The sequence below is a fragment of the Condylura cristata genome, unplaced genomic scaffold (assembly GCF_000260355.1).
Source record: "Condylura cristata isolate star-nosed mole 26May11 unplaced genomic scaffold, ConCri1.0 scaffold00021, whole genome shotgun sequence".
Lineage (NCBI taxonomy): Eukaryota > Metazoa > Chordata > Mammalia > Eulipotyphla > Talpidae > Condylura > Condylura cristata.
In genome coordinates, this window is record NW_004567122.1 from 38,775,365 (window position 1) to 38,783,552 (window position 8,188).

The 8,188-nt window shown below is 33.9% G+C and overlaps 1 pseudogene; it reads right to left on the reverse strand.

Moving 5' to 3' along the window:
- Positions 1–201: 201 nt before the first annotated feature.
- On the reverse strand, positions 202–1,096 carry LOC101634406 (annotated as a pseudogene).
- Between the last annotated feature and the right edge of the window lie 7,092 nt (positions 1,097–8,188).

Here is an 8,188-nt window from a genome sequence, read left to right on the forward strand (position 1 = left end):
TACAATAATGTATGATTAATTCAATATTGATTATAACAATGTTTTGGGTAAAATGAATATATTTAAATTATTTTCATTCTTTAAATATGGTTTCAAGAAAATATTAAATTACATATATGGCTAACACTGTACTATCAGACAGTGATTTTTCTAGTCAACATGGCAAGAGAAATATAAGTGAGTGAGAGAGCAGCTATGATTTTATCTTCTTGGAGAAGAGCATTGGAAATCACGGCTCCTCAGGCTGTAGATAATGGGACTGAGCATGGGGGTCAGAATAGTGCAGAAAACTGCCAGAATCTTATCTTCTGGGGTGCAGAGAGTCTTAGGTCTGAGATAGGTATAGGCAAAAGGCACATAGTAGAATGTCATCACAGTTAAATGTGTGGAACTGGTGGTGAAGGCCTTCTTTCTTCCCTCTTTGGAGCACATATGGTAGACAGCAAAAAGAACTAGACCATAGGAAGCTATATGATTCCAAGGAAAGGAATGAGGGGAAAAGAACAATGCTTATGTACTCATAGACCCAGGTGTCCATACAGACCAGAGTTATCATGGCTGGGACCTCACAGAAGTGATCAATGGCCCTGGACAGGCAGTAAGGAATATGCAGGGCATAGAATGTATGTGGTAAAGAGTTGGTGATGCCCAAGATCCAAGATCCTATGATCATCTTCACACATTTCATTTTATTCATGCGGATGGGGTAATGGAGGGGGTGACAGATGGCCATATATTGATCATAGGCCATAGAAGCCAGAAGTAAACCTTCATAATCTACCAGTCACAAAGAAGAAGCACTGAACCCCACATCCCAGGAAAGAGATGCCTTTCTGACCTGAGAAGTAGCTGAACACCATCTTGGGGACGGTGGTGGAGATGGACATCAGGTCCATGGGGGAGAGCTGGCTAAGGAGTATGTACATTAGTGTGTGGAGCCAGGAATCCACGCCGATGAGATGAACCATGGTTGAGTTTCCCTGTGAGGCCAGAGGAATATAAAGATGATGAGAAGTGAAAGAAGCAAACCAGTTCGATTTGGAAGAAACAATCCCAACAAAATGAAATTACTGGAAGTGTGATTCCACTTTTCCATGAAACTTACTTCTTGTTAAACTTCCTTGAAAGAAAAACAAAGACAGAAACAAAGTCTGTAACATGAAATGAAACAAAGCAGTTCCAAAAAAAAAGGAGCTCAGACTGAGTTGCTTTTTCTTGAATATGACAGCTTTCAGTAAACACTTCCACTAGCTAATTGAATGCTGCTCTTTAAGTTTTCTCACAAATCATGTTGCCTTTATGGGACATTGCAAGAATTCATAGAATTAATCTGTGTTCAACAAAACATCACAAGATATAGTATAACCACAAAAGATGACTGCATTTCTACAAAGTATACCAACACTGTAGTTACTGAAATTTAAAATGCAATGCCATTTATAATCAATACATGTATATTACATATTTAATAAATATATATTACAATGTTTAATTCAAACAAATGTATTTAGATCTCTGTGCTGAAAGCTATATTTAAATATATCAAATATTCAAAATTATTGTTCAAAATTCAGTAAATAAATGGGAGATATACTGTGTTCTGGGCTTGGAAGATTCATTAAAGTCTTTAACTTCACCCAAAAATAGATACACAGATTTAATGTAATTTGTATCAAAAAAATTTTTTTTAAAGATTTATTTATTTGTGCATACAGAACTGGGGTACAGGCCAGAGGTGCAGGGGTGGTGAGAGGCTTCATCAGAGACAAAGTGGGCAGCAGAACAGGCAGATCGACGAAGTACACTGCTGAAGGGAGCAGTGAGCAGGCCAGGAGAGGTCTGCCATGCCATGTGGTCACCTCTGGGGCAGGCGGGAATCAAACTCATGCTGAAGTGGCTTTAGCTTCTCAGTGCTGTGCTTCAACCCGCTGAGCCACCAGGGAGGGCCCGTATCAAAATCTTAATATGGAAATTAAAACAATTTTGATAGAGAAGAATACACCCAGAGTAAATATGCAATTTTAAGTCTTCATATTTATTTAGCAGTAGTAAAGAATTGATCATAATAGTTATGTTATTGACAGAAAGATAAACACATAGATCAATGTCACATAATGTAAATAAACACATAGATCAATGCCACATAATATATAAACCTCATATGTCAGGCCCCTATGAATATGTGCAAATAAGGGCCAAAATAAACTAGAAAATAGAAGACTATTTTCAATAAAGTCTGCTATTAGGAGTATATATTAGTAGCTTTTCTGCAGCCATAAAAAGAGACCATAACTTATACCTCACAACATAAAACAGATTTCAGACTTTAATCTGAAATATGAAACTACAACACACTTAAAAAATAAAAAGAGAATATATTTTGAATATAAGGTTATGTAAGGTATTCTTGAATTGATTTAAATTCACATTTATGCAAATAAAAATCATAAATTTAGTTTCAACAATATCAAAGCACAGTACTTACTGAGAGGTACTGCTGAGACCATGAAAAAGCAACTACAGAGAAAAAAACTGATTCAAATAAAGAGAGCAATCAAATCAATTATTAAGATACATTGTCATGTACAGGTTGAGTTTTGAATTTTCTGCAGTTAGTCCTCAAAAATCTTTTCCCTCCTCATGGAATTGTACTAGTAATCCCTTTTAAATGCAAACAGAGGGCCCTCCCTGGTGGCTCAAAGGGTTAAAATACAGCACTGCAAGCTAGCTGCAGCCACTTCAGTGAGAGTTGGATCCCCACCCCAGAGGTGATCTACACGGCATGGCAAATCTCTCCTGTCTTGCCCAATGCTCCCCCCAGCATTGTACTTTGTCAGTCAGCCTGTTCTGCTCCCGACTCTGTCTCTGGTGAATCCTCTCACCACCCCTGCACCTCGGGCCTGCATTCCAGTTCTGTATGTATAAATAAACAAATTTTAAAAAATGCAAACACATTAGAAAATAATGTATTCTCAAAAGTATGTATCTGAATACATATTTAACAGCTGAGTAAAGAAATCTTGTATATGATAAATGTTCTAGAAAATTTTATAGTCAATATAGCATGCTCTGGTTTAAATCCCAGAATTACAGCATATCAGCTTTGTAAACATACATTTTTTTTTTGAGAATGAATTTCTTATGTGCAGAATGAAAATTTATCTTCCTTTTGATACTGGACTTCAATTAATAAAGGCCCTGCTTCCCAAATACTTTACAAAACACTGCCTCGGTTTTCTACCCATGTGTACAATTGCAAGACTCCTCAGGCTTAGGAAATAATAACAAAGGGATTTATTTAACAAACAGGAAAAACAAGAGTTACTGAGGCCAATAATGGCCATTTACTGTACCCAAAGTTGTGTCCATTACTCTCCTGCACAAAGACCATTATGATGGCTGGCGTCTTCCCGCCACTGTTGATGTGCAGCTCCTTTCCCAAACAATAGGTCATGTGTCTAAAATGGAGACTTCCTGCTTCTGCACACCTGTGGCACACAGCAGCCAGACTCCAGGCCAGGTTCCCACTCATGAAGACAACAGAAGACATAGAAGGAGATGCTCTCAGTACTGTAGGACACTCTAGCACAGCACCAGATGAGTGACGCTCAGGACAATAGACACAACCACCAAATGACTCGACAAACAGCCTCACTCACGCAGCTAAGCCAGGCTCCCAGCTCTGGATCTCTGCTTTCTCTGCTAGGTTGTAAATGCAGCAGATCCAGGAACCATTTGAGCTGCTCAGCAAAACTTCTTCCTCTCCAAGGTTGGCTACTGAAGGCCTCCACCTTCACAAGTCCTTCTGCCATATCAGTGTGGTCGCGGGCCTGAAGTCCATTGGCACCCAAAATGCTGAATGAACTCAAACCTGGATGTCAAGCCAGAAAACCTGAACAAACAACTTTTTCACTCTGTCTCTGGCCCCTGTGCCTTCACTTCTATTTCCTCTCCATGGAAGACCCTCATCAAAATCTGATGCTTTTTAGCATTTTCCTTAAGGCTATGTTTTCACCAGCAACCCTCTTGGATGGGAGGGGACACCACCTGCAATGGTACTTGGCTTCAGTCCCTGCCTATACTTTGACTTATAATTTGACTGCAGTTCAGCTGGTAGAACTACATAAAGAAAGAGATAGAACAATAACATTGTCAAAGTGGGTTAAATAGAAATAAAACCCATCTAAAAACCTCAAATAATAGCTAATCTGTAGGTAAATTTAATAGTGATTAAAGACTGAAAATTATAGCTAGCTAATAGATAGATTGAAATAGAAAGAAGTTGCCATACAGATGAGAGACAATTTGGTAGCGAAAAGAACCTATTTTTCCAAGATATGGAGACATTCAAAAAGTAAACATTTCATTTTTTTTAATATTCTAGTTATTAAACTTTATCTATTAATATTTAACATTTATATAATATGTAAGAAATTTAATACATATTACAGTCTGTAGATAACACTTATTTATTGTTGTCAACTGGATCTATTGGATTCTTAGAGCAGTATAGTAAAATCTTAATATTGATAATTTAACTAAATAAATACTACACAAATCATTTGGATTTCATAGGATTTTGTTTATGAGATCCACAAAGATGACCTCAATGATCATTTTGGGTGATTAAAAAAGAACTTGTGATTCATAGCTTGTTTACTTAATTATATAGCCATGTAAACACAGTCACACTTATGTATATTCTTGTATTTTAATTGGGTCCTATTCAACTGTGCTCTAGAATGAATGTCTCCATAAATTACCCTTGGGTCACCAATCTACCATGGATAAAAAGGATTTTGTCTCCAAAGACTTTGTTGATGATTACAAGGGTATGTCCACTTATTTATATAACGCAGAAATGACTTTTTCGTTTATACATCTTAAGATTGGTGTTTTGTTAGCTAGAAGCTATTCTTAAACCCTGTCTGCTTTGGAAAATTTGGTTAATCAATCTTTAAAACCTTGGTATAAGAAAGTAACAAGAAAAATCAATTTTCTTCTAAGGTAGGAAAACACAACTTTCTATTTAAAAAAGAGGAAATACCAATTTTCAGAAGTGAATAATCTGTGATTAATGTTCTTGATGTCTTTCTTTTCCTGTTAAGTTTGCTTAATACTGTTATTAACTATAAATTTTTGAGTTATTTTCAGTTTTTGTTTTTCTTTAGAAATTCAAATAAGATTTGAATTGAAACTATATCAATGAAAAACATAAAACATTACATCATTGAATAACTAATAATTTCAATAAATAAATAAATAAATGGTGAAATATTTGAGAAGAATAGCAAGCACAAGGGATTCTTATAAATTAATTTACAGTCAATGTTGTAATTTCACATACACAATAGTAATATCAGTGTAGACTTGTTTTCAATACATAAAAATATAGCATAGTAGATAATTGTTTCTTTATGTTCTTTCTATTGACTCAAAAATTCTTTATTAAAGTAAACTTCATTTACTGGATAGTTAGAAAATACATGCAGTTGAGAACAGAACACAGCCTTAAAGCTAAAACAACAATGTATAAGTTAGACTACAGCTAGAGCATTTTAATATTTTTACAAAGTTCAAAATCAATTACTTTAGAAATAGTTGCTACTATTTACATAGAAAAATACTGGATATAAAAATACAAAGTGATATATAACATACAGTTTAAATTTTGAGGAGTTTCCATATCTATATGGGGAGTGATTTATACACACACACACACACGTATTAAACTCCTGTTACTCAGATGTTGATTCTAAAGCAAAATACAAAATAGTGACATAAATTTGAGGTCATGAAGGATAGTTAGAGAGAAAAAGTTATATGTGGACTGAACTTAAAGACCCAATCTATCATGATGGATAAAGATGACATTAAGGAGAATTGGCACTGTGATGGAGAAGACGGAAGACTCAGTGTATGCTTAGACTGAGGACTTCACTGATGTGAACACTTCACATTCATGTGGAGTTATAATAGGGGTGGAGGAATAGATTGTTTTTAAAAATAAATTTGGACAATCAGTGTAAAATCTAATGTTTAAACCCCTTGCATCCAGCTACTCACAATACAGTCTTGGAGTACCAGTGCATTTTTAAAGATGTTATAGAAAATGTGATGGAAAATAGCCTCTGGAGGAAGACCCCATGATTAATATCACACAATTAAAGATGACAAAAGGGATAAGAAAGTAGAGGAACTATCCATTTAGGATATTCAGGGGATTTCATTGGTAAGAACATATTCAGAAATGTGATTTGTAATGCTAAGAACTTGTAAGTGGAACATATAGATACTTTTATAAAATAATCTTGACAGAAACATAGAATTACAAAGTACTAAAAGATGTTAACAAGAGCAAAAAAAATATTTTATAGAGAAAGCCCGCCGTGGGTAAAGTATTGAATAAAACATACAATTTAACACAGTAATGACAGGGTAAAAACTGAGGAGAGGAATGAAGGTAAAAATAATATTTAGACTGATTAGTGTTATCATTGTAATCTGTTTCTCACCTATAAAGACAAAAAATAAAAGACTTGGAAAAATATGAGTAGATATTGCTATTAAAGTGCTCATGTTAGTGTTGCAAATACATTAAATTTTTGGATTTTGAGAGGAAAAATGTTCAAAATTTGTAATATATAGTGGCAGTTTATTCAATGATAGTTATTAAAAATAATGATAAATAATTATCATAAATAATGCTGAGACAGTTATTTTATATTTTTGCATAAAAGCATAATCTTGAGAAATATAAGAGGGTTATGGAAACTCTACCACACTTTACCATTGTGAGTAAAGCTATCAATAGTCAATAGAAAGTGAGGAAAACATGAGATAGCATAGAGGCATTTAAAAATGCTTATTAAATTTAGATCACCTATAGTCACTACTAAGATGGTAGGTACTTAAAATATCAGTGTTTCAAAAGATTCTAGTGGAATCAATGGAGGCAATAATTGACAGTAAACAATAGATAGTAAAATCATAATGACTCAGAGAGCAATACAGATAAGCAATATGTGGTATGCATTTATCTTTGATGTTACTGTCTCATAGGAGATGCACTTCTGCTTGAGGTAAGAAGTAAGATTGACATGAGTATACACAAAGAAGGAAATAAATTCATAAGACATAAAAAGATGAAGGTGGAATGATATTTCCAGATATTTTATAATAACAAAATATTTTCCATATATTTTGCAAAAACACTACCTTTAGTTTGTTTAAGAATGTAGAAAAACAATTTCTAAATATATCATATTACATACTCTGTATTTATTTCCTCACAAGTTCACAAGAAATCTTTATTTGATGAAGTTCACTTCACCAAGTCCTATGATTCTCAAGCTACCATTCAAAATATTTTTTCTTCCACTTTATTCTTTTTAGTACTTAAAAATAAAAATAGTTTTCTAGACTAAGATTTTAAAAATAATATGTAAAATGTACAGTTACATCAGATAGCATGATAACACCAGTGTGGATTAGAAGTGTGGAATAACAACTCTAAATCATGCACTTATCCTTAGAATTCCAATTATAATTAATCATTGACACCTGGCATCCACAGGTCATATATTTTGATACTTCTTTCCTCCCAACCCCAACATAGATTTTAAACTCTCAAAAAGCACAAACTAAACTTTCTATAGTATATAAATTTCCAGGTAAATAAAATTTAAAAGTGTCACTGGGAACTTGCACAGTGCAGTAAGTTGCACATATATTTTGATACTTCTTTCCTCCCAAACCCAACATAGATTTTAAACTCTCAAAAAGCACAAACTAAACTTTCTATAGTATATAAATTTCCAGGTAAATAAAATTTAAAAGTGTCACTGGGAACTTGCACAGTGCAGTAAGTTTTGCAATCATCACTAAATCTATGTATAAGTTTATTACCAATTAAATGTTAATTAAAACAAAAAAAACTCACTAACAATATTGTAGAAATTAATAATATTAATGACAATCAGTCGTAAACAATGAGTTGAGAACTGCATCCTAGCACTTTGTTAAATGATTTACCCAGATGTAGTAGTTAGTGAAACAAATTGTGGACTGATAGTGAACACAAAAAGACCAACTGCATAAAACAGAGGGAAATGTTTTCTATAAAAGTAATTACTTTCATGTTTTATGGCTTTATCTCTTTTCCCAGCTCATCCTGAATTGCCAGAAC